The sequence below is a fragment of the Haliotis rubra genome, unplaced genomic scaffold (genome assembly GCF_003918875.1).
Source record: "Haliotis rubra isolate DU_JTF1 unplaced genomic scaffold, ASM391887v1 Scf245, whole genome shotgun sequence".
NCBI classification, from domain to species: domain Eukaryota; kingdom Metazoa; phylum Mollusca; class Gastropoda; order Lepetellida; family Haliotidae; genus Haliotis; species Haliotis rubra.
Genome location: NW_025766503.1, coordinates 788,028 through 808,005, shown reverse-complemented (window position 1 = coordinate 808,005; position 19,978 = coordinate 788,028). Strand labels below are relative to the sequence as shown.

Sequence of the window (19,978 nt, the reverse complement as noted above, 5' to 3'; positions counted from 1 at the left end):
CCTTACAACTAAACCCTTTTCTTCATTGAGTCCCAAAACATTCCCAGTAAATTAAAACTCCACTTTTTTAATCGTAGAATATGTGTAATTTTAATATATGGCTAGATTTGTCTCAATTGATAACAGCTGAAGGGATGATGTAAATCCAGCTAGGTCCCATGCAGGATGTACTGTAAGTCCCCATGGTCCCTAGTATGGTGATCTACCTTCAGTTGTTGGTAATCTATAGCCTGTTGTTATATTGTACTGTCATCTATAGTTAAACTGTTTCAGATTGTATTACTAGTTTTAAATTCATATCTGTGATATTCTAGTTATTTTACTGTCCTTCGTTGACAGGTTTTTATAATTTACTATTAAATACTATGTATAACAATTAATTGTTCTCGTCACGATATGGCTGAAATATTGCTGATGTGACAATAAATTTTAACTCACTAACTCACTCTTTGGGAACATTCCCAATGAATATAGGACATTCTTGAAACCTTTTTACATATATCCATCATAGCAAAGTTTTTGACCACCTCTGTTATTTCTTATAATTTCCATCTTGTAAAGCTCTGTAAATCTGTAAACAACCTTATATGCTTTGTCAAGCTTTGGTGAAGTTCAAAAACAACATATTTGTGAGCAGGGTATTAAGGTGGGTAAGTAGTAAGGTAGGTGTTTATTGTAATTAGAAAAAGAAATACCAACAAGCAGAGAAGCCTTGGTGAACTGCAACTTATGTTTAATCTCTTTTATAAACAACACATCCTGAGCAGGGTATTAAGATGGGTGAGTATTAAAATTTATATTGTGGGCAAAGTTCCTCCCCTGTAAAAATTGTTGTGGGCAAAGTTCCTGTGGGCAAAGTTCCTGGATTCCAGTACTGGAGGGCTCATGTAGAGAGTATGGGGCTGCATGTTTCACTATTCTGGTTTGATTTCCTCAAAGACAATGCTTGATCACGTAGCCAAAGAATATGTGTATAACATATTTCTCATAAGGAAAGCCAAGTTCTATGGATAGCCGAAACATTGCACTCATTGCAATAAAGAAGTTCCATAGATCCTGGTTTTCCTTCATCTTTACAACTTTTAAAATGCCTCTCAAAGAAGATATCTATCATACTGTAGTAGCAAATGCTTATACCACTGTCTAACAAGGATACCCTGAACAACGGTAGACAGGCCTATACATCACTGTTACAGTGTACTATAGAAGTTAGTAGCCAGAACTATCTTTGTCTACTTCGTCATCTGTATACTTCTAAGCAATTCCTGTCAAACAATTCAAGGGCTGGTCAGGCGAAAAAACACACCCTTAAATGGTCAGATTAGATGTAAAGACTATGAGGAAAATTTCTTTTAAACTTACTTGTTGTAAGAGTGGTAAGAGTTATTTCTAATTCTGTGATGTTGAAAAGTGGAATATATGTATTTCATCTAGTTTCCCAGTCTTCTTTTGATTAGCGTTATGATTCTTATGAGGCTATTTAGTTCCTAGAGGCACTCATTTCAAGAATGGTTTCAGTATGTTATTGTATATGAAGTTTCATGACAAAGGTGGGGCTTTATAGCTGCCCTGGGCCTAATTCTAAGAATACTCCATGATATCTTCTGAACAGTTTGGTAAGTGCACCTGAGTTGAAGGACTGTCCCAACAAATTGCTTCTTCAGCTGTATCATGAATGGTCAGTTTGATATTCAGTTCAAGTTTTATAAAGTATCAAGCATGAAAAGCTTGTTACAAAACTGTCAGTTATTTTACATGCATGATCCTAGTGCAGATGTATTGACTTCACAACGTGATGTTTTAAAAGCGATCAAGTCGAAATGTAGATTTATTGAAGAGTATTTTGGAACTGCCTGGAGCGGTCCTTGGCAGGTGTTCTGGCAGTGAAACAGTCTGTACTGTTTTAAAGTGGTCTGTATGTGAAAAATTTGCTCTGTTGGCTTTAAACTAAAGTGTGATTGTCTTAGCACATCCAAAGCTTAATTACCCTTCATTCTCTCTCCAACAAGATCATTGCTATATGATTGTGTAATAGGCGCCAAACGCATGAGGTGTGCTAGACACACGCCCATTGACGCAAGAACAAAGTAGATCTATATGGCAAGGGTCGGATGGCTACTGAGTGTTTTGGGTTGTGTTTTCTCTCTCTTACTTTATGTGGTCAGTACTCCTTGCCAACATGTTCTGTAAAAGGTTCCTGGCTGGGTGTTCCAATTTTCCTCAGTTACAGACAACACAAGAAAATGAAGTTTCCATTCATTTTATTAAAGAAAAATGGTGTAAAAAATTAATAAAGGGATAAGCCTGTACAGGAAAACCTTTAAAAAACCCAGCCCTACCTATTTCTCGTACCTACATAAGTTCTATTTCACAACTCCATACCATTAACCCTCCTGTTGAATCTACCCCGCTAACCTAACATCCGAAATGAAATATCAGCAAAATAAACCGATTTGTTCCTAATCTATATCTCCCCCTCCCACAACTGTCACTAAATTAATATATCTCCCCAAAAAACTGATTATTTACTTGTTTATAGTGTCTGCATAGGACTTCACCAGATCCAACACAGCCAGTATGAACTGATACAATTATTCAAACAATCTGAATATGCTGTTTCGACACTATACATAGATGAATACATAGATTGAAACAATTTTACAGTTGATAATAATGATTGTTATTATTTGCTGGGGTGAAACAACCTCTAAATGGGATGAAACTGTATGGGGTGAAACTGTGCTGGGGTGAACGTGCTTGGGGTGAAATAACCCAATACCATTGAAATAATGCGCCATAAATGTTTAACTCACTGAGACTATATGTACATGTATATATACACACATAAATCAATATCACTATCATTGTCTTCTCAGCAGAACTGGCAGCAAATACTTTTTTCATTTACATGCATTGAATATGTGTCAAATTGAGATCTATTTCAGCCAGGAATGAAACTGGTTTAGACAGCTGCTTGTCTTGAGGCCCGACATAGTGTTTTACTTGAGAGCCTTGGCGAAACAAGGGAAATAAGCCATATAGATCCCCTGTTACCCAAAGGTCTAGCACTGACGGGCAAGAGTACAAGATAATGCAGTACATTGACCTTGTTGGTTTTGGTAAGGATGAATGCCTCATTGAATGCCCTGTGTTATTTTTTCACATCTCCCACTTTCACTTGTATTTGATCTATGGAAAATCACAGGAAACAGACCTGTAAACATCATTAGTTGTCTTGGAAGGAAATTGAGTGGAAAATCTGTTTTCTTTGATCATTATTCTGTAATGTTCACTGTGTACAAAGATCACCACTGGCCGTCATGAGTGCAGGCCTGTTGACTGGCTATATAGAATAGCCATGGTGTGTGCAGCTGGTTCAGGCAATGTCCATGCTTTTCTGCAGATATATATGGAAATACATTTGTCATTTCAACTGACATTACCATAATTTCATATGATTCAAGGATAGAATTCCTTCAATAATATAACTTCTTTGAGAGGCATTTTAGAAGTTGTAAAGATGAAGGAAAACCAAGTTCTATGGATAGTCAACTTCTTTATTGCAATGAGTGCTTGCATTTGCAATGAAGAGGTTGACTGTCCATAGAACTTGGTTTTCCTTTGGTAATATAGTTTGTCTCACTGGTTGACAACCTTCTTAACCATCCTCAACACTCAGTAGCTGGAAACATAACCTGTATGTTCAGTGTCAAGTGAGAAATGTGTTTGGAAAATATCTCCTGAGTTTCTAAGATTAAAAAATGATGATCGATATATCAATGTTTTCATATCTTATATCTGAATCTTGGCAAGCATTATTTCTTAAAGTAATAGGTTGACATGAGTGTAATATTATCATATTTTTCCTTATCCTGACTCATGCTCTTTTGCTTGTCTTCTTCTTCTTGCGAACATAGTGGAACACTTGTATCTCCTTATTTGAAGCTCCCTTCAAAATAAAATCACTAATTGGTACTCACCACGAGTTGCTCCCCTTTGCTTCCCCTGGCGGGAAAGGTGTCGCCACCCTCTGGCCATGTGCTTCACTCTCTCCTTCTTCGCCCAGTGAGCAGGATGTGAGAGCGCCTTGTGTCTCCTTACACACCATATCCTTTGATAATCTCTTAGTTTTTACCTCTCATAGGTTACTATAGAGGTATAGCTAGTATCCTTTACTATTTGTATTGATTAATTATCGTGATTTCTACTGTTTATTCAATGTATATCGTGATTGTTCAGTTAGCTTTACGCTGATGAAAATCTGTACGATTTGTAGATTACGCTTCTGCCTCCGATCCACATGTAATATGCCCTAGTTGTTCTACTGCAGCGTTTAATTCACGCTTGCAGTTACTGCATTAATTTATCTCATTCTGCATTTAATAAATATCACCTTGCGCTCTTAAGACGTGCTGCAGATAGATCACGCAAAACAAGGGCAAAACATGGCAGAGAGTCCAGATATTCCATCCAGTCAGCTGCTAGCGATCGACCCTCTCCCGCCTGGTGTTCTGCTAGAGACCCCTGCGGCAGAGGAACGTGGGACGCAACCCGTTACTCAAGAAACGACCGGCCTCCCCAGACATCTCGGCCATTGCAGACCAAGTCTAAGAGGGCCTCATCGTCGCCTCAACGCAGATTGAGGACACCCAGAGCAGCGCAGACTTCCAAAGGGAAATCTACGAAGACAGCAAGAACTTTCTCAGCCGAGATCGCTCCAGCAGCAGAATTGGGCCTCTAATGATGATCAGCCGATAATCATCCCCGACTTCACGGCAGAAGAAGCTGACCGGTGTCAGCGACTGTGACTTCTGCAGAGATCACCATGCAGCCTGATGCCTCTACACCGACGCCAGACGCCATTGATGTGAACCCCATCGCAGAAAAGACCCGACGACTTCGTCACAGATCATCCCAGAAGACATGATGCGCAGATTATGAACATCATGGAGGACCACTACAAACTCGCGCTAAAGCAGGGTCCGAAGCCGAAGGCTCCAACGTGACAGCACCCCAGAGGCACCCCGTCAACGTGAGCAGCCAAGACGATGTCACCTTCGCCAAGGAAGTCCCCGCGAACACCTTGACGAAGGACCTAGATGTACAGCTCTTCGCTAAGGCCTTCGGCGGGAGAGATCATCACCATCTTCGATTTCATCTCTAGATATGGACTCAGACCATCAGACATCACGGAAGCCTTCGCCGAAGGTCATATCATCGATCCCCGGACCGACGCAAATGAAGCTTTCAGCGAAGGCATTCGCGAAGGACATATGATTCCAGATCTTCATCATCTAGAAGAACATCGAGGGACTGCCGAAGAGCTTCAGCGAAGCTATCAACATTCACCTCACAAGTCTCGAGAAGATCATCCCATAGACGATCTCCACTTGCGTTCATCACCAGGTCGATCACCCGTCAGATCTCCACATAGAGCGGCGACAAGTCAACTAGATCGCCACAAACCTCATCAGATATACAGACAGCTACACGCAGTCCCGCCAAGAGCATCTACAATTTGTTAATGATGATGGTTTTGAGGATGATGGAGGAATCATATTTTCTGATGCAGAGATACGGTATTGGATGGTCAATAACCTAGATCTCACATCACCATCTAAAAGTGGCAATACAGCGCAGACGTATTTGATGAAGGAAGATGATCCAGATGCAATCACTCTACCCCCGATCGACCCGATTGCGGCAGTGCCACAGAATCTAGATGCAGCTTTCCAGAAAGCTACGAAAGTTCAGATACCACATCTGCCCAACTTTCAAGCCAAGAAGTTCTCCACGCATAACATGGACTCTTTTAAACTTACTTGTTGTAAGAGTGGTAAGAGTTATTTCTAATTCTGTGATGTTGAAAAGTGGAATATATGTATTTCATCTAGTTTCCCAGTCTTCTTTTGATTAGCGTTATGATTCTTATGAGGCTATTTAGTTCCTAGAGGCACTCATTTCAAGAATGGTTTCAGTATGTTATTGTATATGAAGTTTCATGACAAAGGTGGGGCTTTATAGCTGCCCTGGGCCTAATTCTAAGAATACTCCATGATATCTTCTGAACAGTTTGGTAAGTGCACCTGAGTTGAAGGACTGTCCCAACAAATTGCTTCTTCAGCTGTATCATGAATGGTCAGTTTGATATTCAGTTCAAGTTTTATAAAGTATCAAGCATGAAAAGCTTGTTACAAAACTGTCAGTTATTTTACATGCATGATCCTAGTGCAGATGTATTGACTTCACAACGTGTTTTAAAAGCGATCAAGTCGAAATGTAGATTTATTGAAGAGTATTTTTGGAACTGCCTGGAGCGGTCCTTGGCAGGTGTTCTGGCAGTGAAACAGTCTGTACTGTTTTAAAGTGGTCTGTATGTGAAAAATTTGCTCTGTTGGCTTTAAACTAAAGTGTGATTGTCTTAGCACATCCAAAGCTTAATTACCCTTCATTCTCTCTCCAACAAGATCATTGCTATATGATTGTGTAATAGGCGCCAAACGCATGAGGTGTGCTAGACACACGCCCATTGACGCAAGAACAAAGTAGATCTATATGGCAAGGGTCGGATGGCTACTGAGTGTTTTGGGTTGTGTTTTCTCTCTCTTACTTTATGTGGTCAGTACTCCTTGCCAACATGTTCTGTAAAAGGTTCCTGGCTGGGTGTTCCAATTTTCCTCAGTTACAGACAACACAAGAAAATGAAGTTTCCATTCATTTTATTAAAGAAAAATGGTGTAAAAAATTAATAAAGGGATAAGCCTGTACAGGAAAACCTTTAAAAAACCCAGCCCTACCTATTTCTCGTACCTACATAAGTTCTATTTCACAACTCCATACCATTAACCCTCCTGTTGAATCTACCCCGCTAACCTAACATCCTAAAATGAAATATCAGCAAAATAAACCGATTTGTTCCTAATCTATATCTCCTCCCACAACTGTCACTAAATTAATATATCTCCCAAAAACTGATTATTTACTTGTTTATAGTGTCTGCATAGGACTTCACCAGATCCAACACAGCCAGTATGAACTGATACAATTATTCAAACAATCTGAATATGCTGTTTCGACACTATACATAGATGAATACATAGATTGAAACAATTTTACAGTTGATAATAATGATTGTTATTATTTGCTGGGGTGAAACAACCTCTAAAATGGGATGAAACTGTATGGGGGTGAAACTGTGCTGGGGTGAACGTGCTTGGGGTGAAATAACCCAATACCATTGAAATAATGCGCCATAAATGTTTAACTCACTGAGACTATATGTACATGTATATATACACACATAAATCAATATCACTATCATTGTCTTCTCAGCAGAACTGGCAGCAAATACTTTTTTCATTTACATGCATTGAATATGTGTCAAATTGAGATCTATTTCAGCCAGGAATGAAACTGGTTTAGACAGCTGCTTGTCTTGAGGCCCGACATAGTGTTTTACTTGAGAGCCTTGGCGGAAACAAGGGAAATAAGCCATATAGATCCCCTGTTACCCAAAGGTCTAGCACTGACGGCAAGAGTACAAGATAATGCAGTACATTGACCTTGTTGGTTTTGGTAAGGATGAATGCCTCATTGAATGCCCTGTGTTATTTTTTCACATCTCCCACTTTCACTTGTATTTGATCTATGGAAAATCACAGGAAACAGACCTGTAAACATCATTAGTTGTCTTGGAAGGAAATTGAGTGGAAAATCTGTTTTCTTTGATCATTATTCTGTAATGTTCACTGTGTACAAAGATCACCACTGGCCGTCATGAGTGCAGGCCTGTTGACTGGCTATATAGAATAGCCATGGTGTGTGCAGCTGGTTCAGGCAATGTCCATGCTTTTCTGCAGATATATATGGAAATACATTTGTCATTTCAACTGACATTACCATAATTTCATATGATTCAAGGATAGAATTCCTTCAATAATATAACTTCTTTGAGAGGCATTTTAGAAGTTGTAAAGATGAAAGAAAACCAAGTTCTATGGATAGTCAACTTCTTTATTGCAATGAGTGCTTGCATTTGCAATGAAGAGGTTGACTGTCCATAGAACTTGGTTTTCCTTTGGTAATATAGTTTGTCTCACTGGTTGACAACCTTCTTAACCATCCTCAACACTCAGTAGCTGGAAACATAACCTGTATGTTCAGTGTCAAGTGAGAAATGTGTTTGGAAAATATCTCCTGAGTTTCTAAGATTAAAAAATGATGATCGATATATCAATGTTTTCATATCTTATATCTGAATCTTGGCAAGCATTATTTCTTAAAGTAATAGGTTGACATGAGTGTAATATTATCATATTTTTCCTTATCCTGACTCATGCTCTTTTGCTTGTCTTCTTCTTCTTGCGAACATAGTGGAACACTTGTATCTCCTTATTTGAAGCTCCCTTCAAAATAAAATCACTAATTGGTACTCACCACGAAGTTGCTCCCCTTGCTTCCCCTGGCGGAAAGGTGTCGCCACCCTCTGGCCATGTGCTTCACTCTCTCCTTCTTCACCCAGTGAGCAGGATGTGAGAGCCTTTGTGTCTCCTTACACACCATATCCTTTGATAATCTCTTAGTTTTACCTCTCATAGGTTACTATAGAGGTATAGCTAGTATCCTTTACTATTTGTATTGATTAATTATCGTATTTCTACTGTTTATTCACGCGTATTCGTGATTGTTCAGTTAGCTTTACGCTGATGAAAATCTGTACGATTTGTAGATTACGCTTTCTCTGCCTCCCATCCACATGTAATATGCCCTAGTTGTTCTACTGCAAGCGATTCACGCTGCAGTTACTGCATTAATTTATCTCATTCTGCATTTAATAAATATCACCTTTGCGTTTAAGACGCAAGCTGCAGATAGATCACGCAAAACAAGGGCAAAACATGGCAGAGAGTCCAGATATTCCATCCAGTCAGCTGCTAGCGATCGACCCTCTCCCGCCTGGTGTTCTGCTAGAGACCCCGCGGCAGAGGAACGTGGGACGCAGTCCGCTACCTCGAAGAAACGACCGCCTCCCCAGACATCTCGGCCATTGCAGACCAAGTCTAAGAGGGCCTCATCGCCGCCTCAACGCAGATTGAGGACACCCAGAGCAGCGCAGACTTCCAAAGGGAAATCCACGAAGACAGCAAGAACTTTCTCAGCCGAGATCGCTCCAGCAGCAGAATTGGGCCTCTACGATGATCAGCCGATAATCATCCCCGACTTACGGCAGAAGAAGCGACCGTGTCAGCGACTGTGACTTCTGCAGAGATCACCATGCAGCCTGATGCCTCTACACCGACGTCAGACGTCATTGATGTGAACCCCATCGCGAGAAAAGACGCCGACGACTTCGTCTACAGATCATCCCAGAAGACATGATGCGGCAGATTATGAACATCATGGAGGACCACTACAACTGCGCAAGCAGGGTCCGAGCCTTCTGAAGGCTCCAACGTGACAGCACCCCAGAGGCACCCCGTCAACGTAGCAGCCAAGACGATGTCACCTTTCGCTGAAGGAAGTCCCGCGAACACCTTGACGAAGGACCTAGATGTACAGCCTTCAAGGCCTTCCTGCTGGGCGGAGAGATCATCACCATCTTCGATTTCATCTCTAGATATGGACTCAGACCATCAGACATCACGGAAGCCTTCGCGAAGGTCATATCATCGATCCCCGGACCGACGCAAATGAAGCTTCGCTAAGGCATTCGCTAAGGACATATGATTCCAGATCTTCATCATCTAGAAGAACATCGAGGACTGCCGAAGAGCTTCGCTAAGCTATCAACATTCACCTCACAAGTCTCCGAAGATCATCCCATAGACGCATCTCCACTTCTGCTTCATCACCAGGTCGATCACCCGTCAGATCTCCACATAGAGCGCATACGACAAGTCAACTAGATCGCCACAAACCTCATCAGATATACAGACAGCTACACGCAGTCCCGGAGCATCTACAATTTGTTAATGATGATGGTTTTGAGGATGATGGAGGAATCATATTTTCTGATGCAGAGATACGGTATTGGATGGTCAATAACCTAGATCTCACATCACCATCTAAAAGTGGCAATACAGCAGAGACGCATTTGATGAAGGAAGATGATCCAGATGCAATCACTCTACCCCGATCGACCCGATTATGCGGCAGTGCCACAGAATCTAGATGCAGCTTTCCAGAAAGCTACGAAAGTTCAGATACCACATCTGCCCAACTTTCAAGCCAAGAAGTTCTCCACGCATAACATGGACTCCTTCTACAAGGCCCAGGACATCGATGAGAACTATAAGATCATCAGCGATGTAAAGAACAAGATTTACAAGATGGATGATCGCAAGTTGGCTCATATAGAAACCATGACGATCGACGTGATGTTCTTTGGGTTAAATAGATCTAGGACGATCAATGAGACTCTTATTACTAGATTCCGGGATTCCACGGACGGAAGATGATAGAATGATTTATTCTGCCTTACTTATGCAAAAGAAAGATCAGCAGTTTTAACGGATCATCTTACATCTGTTTCAGCAGCACTGACCTTAGCTCGTCGTCAAGGCCTCCTCGCCTCCTGTAATTGGGGGGAGAACTTTACAGCCCCACTTTATACAGCCCCGTGGTCGACAACATCCATCTTTGACGGAGAAATCGACAAAGTCGCCAAGGAAGTCTCTAAGATTCCAGGGAAGTCCTTATGATTAGATCGATGGACACACTAGCCAGCGTCATTCGTCAGACTTCACAAAGATACTCAGGCAGATCTAAGTTCACGGGCCTACAAAGAGCAAGAGACAAGAAGATAGCCAGCTCTAGAGGTAAAGATTCTTTTCGTCGCCCATACGGCAACTATAGAGGAGGATCAGGAAGAGGCAGGACACCCAGAGGTTCCCGCAGATTATAGACGCTGAAACACAGGTTCGGAATCGACTGGAGTCTTTCCACCCCAGCCGCCTCCAGTACAGCCAGCTCAAGTGGGTGGACGCCTCCCAACTACACTGGGAAAACTGGGGGAATATTGCAAGACCTTTTAACGCCTCCAACATTCTTCAACACGGATTTCAGATCCCCTACAGGCCAAGCCTCCGCTGACAATCAAACCCCCAAGTTCGATTTACAAGCTTAACAACTACCAAAGATAAGAGAGGCTGTTTCATCACTCCTAACCAAACAGGCCATAGAAGTAATAGATCAAGCAAACGTCGAACCAGGTTTCTACTCCCCAGTTTTTCCTAGTTCCCAAGAAAAACTCCACGGAGAAATACAGACTCATCTACAACATGAGCTTTTTCAACAAGAACTATCTACGCAAAACCACGAAGTTTCGCGATGATACATTTACCTCAGTTACGCCAGATGATTCGATCTCTATGGACTACATGGGCAGCATAGATCTACAGGATGCCTACCTGCACATCCCCATTCATCCCGATTCCAGGAAATACCTACGATTTACTCTAGAAGGGCTACATTACCAGTGGAAAGTACTCCCATTCGAATATCATCAGCCCCTGGCTATTCACGAGGATAACGTAAACCGATTATCAAATTTCTACATCGCCAAGGGCTACGCGCGAGTGCGTTTTACCTCGACGACGGGATACAAGTAGATCAAGATCCACTTTCGCCTCAAACTACAGTTAAATTACATCATAAAGCTACTAACACAATTAGGTTGGTTAGTAAACTACGCAAGTCGGACCTAGTACCATCGCAAGACCTGCAGTTCCTAGGTATTCGATTCATCACAAATCGCAACCGTGATTTTGGTACCAGAAGACCGTTGGCTTCAAGATACAGCAGACCATTCCACCAGCTCTACTCTCTCCGCTACCACTCGCGACAATGGCAGAGCCTACTAGGTCTTCTCACATCAGCCCAAGACATGACTGTCACAGGCAGATTACAGTTACGCCCCCTACAGGTCTCATCAACGCACATCTCAACGATGTACAACCATTCAGTCTACCAAACATCTCAGACCGCATCTACTATGGTGGACCAAGAAATCGAATGTCTCATTAAGGATTTGTTTAGCAGAGCAGGAATACAAAACCCATCTGTATGTAGATCGCGTTACTCCAAGGTTGGGGAGCTCATCTCACCAACCACACGATATCAGGGTTATGGAATCAGCAAGAATGCAAACTCCATATAAACAGTCTAGAAATGAAAGCTGTAATCAACGCCATTCTACATTGGAGCACATTTCTACAAAATGCTACTAATGATCCATACAGACAATTCGACAGTGGCGCTCTACATAAAACAAGCAAGGCTCAACGAGATCGATGAACCTTTTGAACCTAAGCTTTCAACTGTTCGATTTAATACAAGATCTAAATCTACATGTCAGAGCAGTGCACATTCCCGGAGCCAGAAATATACTAGCAGACGCTCTCGCCTCATCTACCATCACCGACAGAGTGGATGATCAACAGGGAAATTTTGCACAGATAATCAAGCAATTAGGAGCCGCCAATAGACCTATTCGCCACGCCATTCAACAATCAGCTACCGACATTCGTGTCACCAGTCCCAGACCCCAAAGCTTGGGCAACGGACGCCTAAGTCTATCATGGAAGGCCTCAATGCGACGCTGCTTTCCGCCGCCAGCAATAATACCTCAAGTATTACAGAAAATCAGACAAACACAGAGCCTACAACTCACTTTGGTCATTGCTAATTTCTACTGGCCGGCCAGAACGTGGTTTCCCATACTAATTCAAGAAATCGGGTCAACCAACACTGGAGCTACCTGCCAGCAAAACCTGTTAATTCATCCTCACACCAAACAAGTGCACGGAAACCCAGCAATGTTCCAACTACACGTATGGACTGTATACAAATGTGTTTAAACAAGAGAGGATATTCTGCCAGGGCGGCAAAAGCAGTCACGCTTTTGCCTTACGCTACTCAACTCGTAACTTGTACTACGACAAGTGGCACAGTTTCAAAATTATGCAACAAAGAAAGGGTTTACAGCAAGAGAGGCTTCACAACCTCAAGTGGCAGACTATTTGTGTTACCTACCAAAACAAACATTTAAAAGGTTCAACGATATCAACATATCTTGCCGCTACTTTAGTTCTGTAATCACCATGAGAACGGGTGTCAAATTGACAAGATCTCCAGAGTTACTGGCCTTACTACGAGCTTCCGATTGGAGGACCAAAAGCGGAAGTTCCACTTCCAGCTTGGGATCTGAATGTAGTGTTACAACACCTCACGAAAGTGAGGTCTATGAACCTTTGGAATCGACAAACTTTGAATTTCTCTCACAGAAAACACTGTTTCTGCTATCGCTAGCCACAGCAGCAAGAATGTCTGAAATTCACGCCTGGATTACGAGAGAGGATACAGTTTGATGACAATCATAACACAGCACTCCTCGGATTAAGATGGGATTTCATCGAGCAAAAATCAACTGCCAGGTCAACCAGACAGATTATTCCACATCCCGGCGCTTATCCTCTATTCTCGATCAGAAGATACACAAGACCTATCACTGTGTCCGTAAGAGCGCAAAAGTTTATTTACGACGATCCAAAACAAGGAGAAGATTTCAAACGCTTATTCATCCCCTTATCGCCTACTTAATCAAACAGAAGTGTCAATGGACCACAATATCTATTTGGATAAGGACTGTCATTCTCCGTGCCTACAAGGCAGCAGGCTTGAACCCACCAACAGCATCAAATCCACATGAGATCAGGGCACTGGCCTCTACCCTCGCCTCTACACGGTAACTGTTCCTTGAACACGATTATGGAAGGATGCTATTGGAAATCTAACATGGTATTTGCTAATCACTACCTGAGAGACATCACTACAGAAGATGTCTCTGGCATTCACCATTTCGACCACTGGTCCTCGCCAGCAACTGACAGTCCCTCGTAGAGGCTAAAATATTATCCTCACAAGATTAATATGTATTTTATACATACTCATCTAGCTTATAACTCTAATGGAGTTTTAGGGCTATGTATATATGTTCAGCTTAAGTATTCAACCTTAAGCATATACTTTGGTATAGTCAATTTCAGTGCCTCTATCAGAGTCACCTATATATATATATATAATTTATATGTATTGTTCAATATATTCATAATGTAATTCCCTTTAATGGCTTTATATAACCTATGGTTTCTTTTATACAGGAAACATCCTAAATCTAAGCCTTCATGAAGTTCCCGTGAGGGATATTACAGTATATCTATACAAAATCACTAATTATAAATCCAAAGTATTATGTTACCCACCTCCGTTCCGTGAGGATGCTACAAGCAAAAGAGCATGAGTCAGGATAAGGAAAAAATATGTAATTTTTAGAGTAAAATTGATATTTTATACTTATCCTGACTCATGAGGTTAGCCCTCCCATCCTCCCCACATAACACTTTGGATTTCCTGTAAATTCAAGTGTTGGGCTCGCTAAATCAGGAGAGAGTGGAGCACATGGCCAGAGGGTGGCGACACCTTTCCCGCCAGGGGAAGCAAAGGGGAGCAACTCGTGGTGAGTACCAATTAGTGATTTTATTTTGAAGGGAGCTTCAAATAAGGAGATACAAGTGTTCCACTATGTTCGCAAGAAGAAGAAGACAAGCAAAAGAGCATGAGTCAGGATAAGTATAAAATATCAATTTTACTCTAAAAATTACATATTGATTTTCATACCAGATTAAAAAAAGGTTGTATATCAGAGACAAACATTTGACCAATATTTGATTACTCCTGACAATTAAATAACATTGTTTAACTGTTGTTATGCCATAATTTCTCCACATTCGTCAATCAATCAGTGTCCTACAAGGCAATGCTTTCCCCTTTCAACACCTACACCAGTGTCATACCAGGCAACACTTTCCCCTCTCCTCTCCACACCTACACCAGTGTCCTACCAGACAACACTTTACCATCTCCACACCTACACCAGTGTCCTACCAGGAAACACTTTCCCCTCCCCTCTCCACACCTACTCCAGTGTCCTACCAGACAACACTTTCCCCTCCCTACACTTACACCAGTGTCCTACCAGGCAACACTTTCCCCTCTCCACATCTACACCAGTGTCCTACCAGGCAATGCTTTCCCCTCCCTACACCTACACCAGTGTCCTACCAGGCAACACTTTCCCCTCTCCACATCTACACCAGTGTCCTACCAGGGAACACTTTCCCCTCTCCACACCTACACCAGTGTCCTGCCAGGCAATGCTTTCCCCTCCCTACACCTACACCAGTGTCCTACCAGGCAACACTTTCCCCTTTCCACATCTACACCAGTGTCCTACCAGACAACACTTTCCCCTCCCTACACCTACACCAGTGTCCTACCAGGCAACACTTTCCCCTCTCCACATCTACACCAGTGTCCTACCAGGCAATGCTTTCCCCTCCCACCACCACACCAGGGTCCTACCAGGCAACACTTTCCCCTCTCCACATCTACACCAGTGTCCTACCAGACAACACTTTCCCCTCCCTACACCTACACCAGTGTCCTACCAGGCAACACTTTCCAATCTCCACACCTATACCAGTGTCCTACCAGACAACACTTTCCCCTCCCTACACCTACACCAGTGTCCTACCAGGCAACACTTTCCCCTCCCTACACCTACACCAGTGTCCTACCAGGCAACACTTTCCCCTCTCCACACCTACACCAGTGTCCTACCAGGCAACACTTTCCCCTCCCCTCTCCACACCTACACCAGTGTCCTACCAGGCAACGCTTTCTCCTCTCCACACCTACACCATGGCCTACCAGGGAACACTTTTCCCTCTCTCTCTCCCACACCTACACCCAGTGTCCTACCAGGCAACACTTTCCCATCTCCACACCTACACCAGTGTCCTACCAGGCAACACTTTCCCCTCCCCTCTCCACACCTACACCAGTGTCCTACCAGGCAACGCTTTCTCCTCTCCACACCTACACCATCGCCTACCAGGGAACACTTTCCCCTCTCCTCTCCACACCTACACCAGTGTCCTACCAGGCAACACTTTCCCATCTCCACACCTACACCAGTGTCCTACCAGGCAATGCTTTCCCCTCTCCTCTCCACACCTACACCAGTGTCCTACCAGGGAACACTTTCCCCTCCCTCTCCACACCTACACCAGTGTCCTACCAGTCAACACTTTCCCCTCCCTCTCCACACCTACACCAGTGTCCTACCAGGGAACACTTTCCCCTCTCCTCTCCACACCTACACCAGTGTCCTACCAGGCAACACTTTCCCATCTCCACACCTACACCAGTGTCCTACCAGGCAATGCTTTCCCCTCTCCTCTCCACACCTACACCAGTGTCCTACCAGTCAACACTTTCCCCTCCCCTCTCCACACCTACACCAGTGTCCTACCAGGGAACACTTTCCCCTCTCCACACCTACACCAGTGTCCTACCAGTCAACACTTTCCCCTTCCCTCCACACCTACACCAGTGTTCTACCAGGCAACGCTTTCCCCTCTCCTCTCCACACCTACAGCAGTGTCCTACCAGGGAACACATTCTCCTCTCCACACCTACACCATCACCCAGTGTCCTACCAGGGGACACTTTAAGACAGCAAAATATTTAATCTCTTACAGACCTCAATGATTTCCAATTTGCCTTAAGTCCCAGAGCTAAAAATATTCATATTGGAGCAGTCTTCTTTTGAGCTTGTTGACCAATCCAGTTCATGAATTTGTTGTTTTGTTTTCTTTATGAAATTAATATGTTTAAACCTCATTCTTCACACCTCCACCAGTGTTTATTTGAACTTGAACCACCTCAGTGGTTTAGTGGTTAGAGCGTTGGTTTAGTGGTTAGAGGGTCCGCCTGAAGAGTGGAAGGTCGCAGGTTCGAGCCCCGGGCCCCCCGGCCACATCATACCAAAAGGCGTTATAATATGGTACTTGTTGGTCGCTGCCTGACGTTCTGCATTAATGGGTACAACAAGGACTGGTCGGCTCGGAGTCAGTATAATGTGTCTGAGTGGGGTATTCATGCTTAACTGCGGCATGGTATCTCAGTGAGCTAGCGCTATAAAACCAGCTTAAGTCTGGGCTAGTACAAGCAGCCATACACACTTATGTACATCGTCATATGAGCGAAATATTCCTAAGTGCAACGTTAAACCCCGTTTCACCTCACCTCACCTTTATTTGGTCTGGACATGCTGAATCTGTTGATGTTCTCTCTGCATCTATCTGGATATTATATGCTCATCATGAGGCTAATCTACATAGCAGTTGAAGACAGGCCTTCCAGAGAATCTGCCTCTCATAACACTATGGTTTACAGTCTCTTCACTGAAATAGCAGGTTAGTATGGAGTTATATATGTTTTTGTGGGTTTTTTAAATGAAAGTAATGTTTCTTGTTTCAGGGAGGTTTTGACTTCCACATTAAAATGTCAAATGTCAGCCTAAAATCAAACTGTTTTATTTCACATCACATTAGTCTCACAGGCCCACGTTAGGCATGATTGTAGAAAGAAAGCTTTTATCACGTATTTGAATATTTTAATTTTTGTGCCGATGGGAATCGTCTATACAGTGGAAGCACCTCCATTGAGTGCTCTCATTAAGTTTGCACTCGATACAAGCTGCTCTATGCTTTAACATACCTTTCTTGATTTAAATGATGCACTGATTGAATCAAGAGTTTCTCATGTCAATAAATTTGTATGGAATTTACTCTTTTAATGTCATATTAAAAAATAGGCATTTTAGATTTTAGTGCTTAAGCAAATGTACAATGTCTATACTGCCTGTGTAGATGGGTCAGTTCTTCTTACAGCCATAGGAGTACTAAGTGGATAAAGTACAGTGGAAACCGCCTAAGTAAAGACCGCTTAACTAAACAAACCTGATAAGTAAACACTTTTCTTTGGTCCCGGCAAATTTCTTCATTAATCATCACTATTAGAGTCCTGTTAACTAAACTCGGATAAGTAAACAATACCGCTTAACTAAACGTCTTCTCACGGTCCCTGGAACTAAATTACTTAACAAAAGATACTGGATAACTAAATTAGCGACACTACCATAATCCGACATGAGGGGCAGTCGTGTCAGTCTCCAGTCAAACAAACATCCTACTTACAGCTCGCTGGCGTCAAGCAGATGACAATACACTAACAACTGGAGGCCAGCCCTGATAAGTTGTTCATTGTTACACATGCATACATTTTCATGCCTATGGTTGTCATTTGCAGGTTTTTATAAGTTTGGATAAGTAAAATACCTGATAAGTAAACAATTTTGGCGAGTCCCTTGAAATTTTACTTATCAGGTTTCCACTGTATGTGATACTATCTCCACTACCATCACATGGTAGTTTTTACTCAAATCACCAGATGCAAGAGGGCTGATTGATAGTTCCAATCCTCACATAGGAGGAATATACAGTTAGGGAAATCTGCTGTGGACAGAACATGTCATAGATGTATATCCAGAAAAACTTGAGTGAGCTGAAAAACTTGTTTCTCCATGACAGGTAAGGAAAATAAGCAGGGCTCTGTGATCTTTGAAAAATTGGACAAACTTGCAGAACACCAAAAGCCATCCATGAGTACATCAAGCTGGAAGGTCAGGCTGGCTCCACCTTCTCACAGTAGCCTATCAGATAAGCCGTTACAACTGAGCTTGCCAGTGTCAACAAAGATAGCCAGGCAGGTTTGCTCACTATGCGACTCAGATTTAGGAAAAAAATCATACAGACAAATTGACAGGTCTGAAACCTTAAAAAAATATATTTCAAGAACATCTTCTACCTCTTTCAGGGCACCTCTGCAACAATTGTCTTGCCAAGTTTAATCGGTTAGATAAAAGAAGTGAAAGTGAGTTATGATAGAAGCGTTGTGATTGGTATGCTCAACTTCCCAGTGTAGACACCTGATTGGAAAAAAAAGCCAATTAGATGCATCCAGGGTACTAGTGGAGATTTACTGGAACATATACCCTGTAGATAAACGAGGATGGGCATGGACAGTCTTGTAGACAACCTCTGTCCACAAAGGACTTTCATGTCCGCAACACCAGGACTATTGTTGGTTGAGTGGGCATGTCCCTGGAGAGAGTACATTTTGTTATCATGGAATCTATAGCAATGAAGAAATTATCCATTCATAGAGTTTCAAACTGTCTGACGTGATCAGAAATGCACCAGACACAATATGTTTCGTGATAATGTAACTCTGTTTGAAGCTCATACAGATAGGTTCTTGCATCAATTTGTGGCCATCAAATCAACCTAATTTATCACTGTCCAGTCCAAAGTACAATCAAACAATTTGACACAGTTTGCATCACTACCTCTTATGAAGTAAAGACTGTCCCAACAACTGGAAAGGTTATGGCTTCCCATGTTCTTGGATACAAAGGGTACCATCATTGTTAATCCGCAGGTTCTGCCCAAATAGAATCCAAGGTTTTGTGTTGTCTTTCTTCCTAGTGTTCTTTTTAAGAGCTATCTGCAGGAGTTTTAAGAGCTAACTGAGCTATCTGCAGGAGTTTTAAGAGCTAACTGAGCTATCTGCAGGAGTTTTAAGAGCTATCTGCAGGAGTTTTAAGAGCTATCTGCAGGAGTTTTAAGAGCTATCTGCAGGAGTTTTAAGAGCTAACTGAGCTATCTGCAGGAGTTTTAAGAGCTATCTGCAGGAGTTTTAAGAGCTAACTGAGCTATCTGCAGGAGTTTTAAGAGCTATCTGCGGGAGTTATCTACACTAACAGAAGCGAGAAAAACATAAATTTTCCTGTGGCTCACATGTATGCATGTGTATATTTGTTCTCTGAAAACGTTTCAGAACAGTTTCTAAGGTTTGGCTTTCTCTTGATTGTTGGAAATGTGTTAAAACTCATGCTCCTTTATCTCCTACTGCAAGGTATGTCAGCCCCTGTCACCAGTAGCTTTTGAAAAATATGCTCTGGATATCAATGATTTTCAAGCAGGATCTTACAACCAGAGGCCATCTGCATCTA

At 42.4% G+C, this 19,978-nt stretch overlaps 1 protein-coding gene and 1 long non-coding RNA gene across 2 annotated transcripts in view; both read left to right on the top strand.

Annotated features, from left to right (window-relative positions):
- Positions 1 to 19,978, top strand: part of LOC124279024 (ATP-dependent RNA helicase DDX1-like) — a 396,346-nt gene that overhangs the window by 292,427 nt on the left and 83,941 nt on the right.
- LOC124279039 lies at positions 274 to 18,781 on the top strand. Its single transcript, XR_006899279.1, has 3 exons — positions 274 to 285; positions 8,539 to 8,543; positions 18,592 to 18,781. It is a non-coding gene; the product is annotated as an uncharacterized LOC124279039 (long non-coding RNA).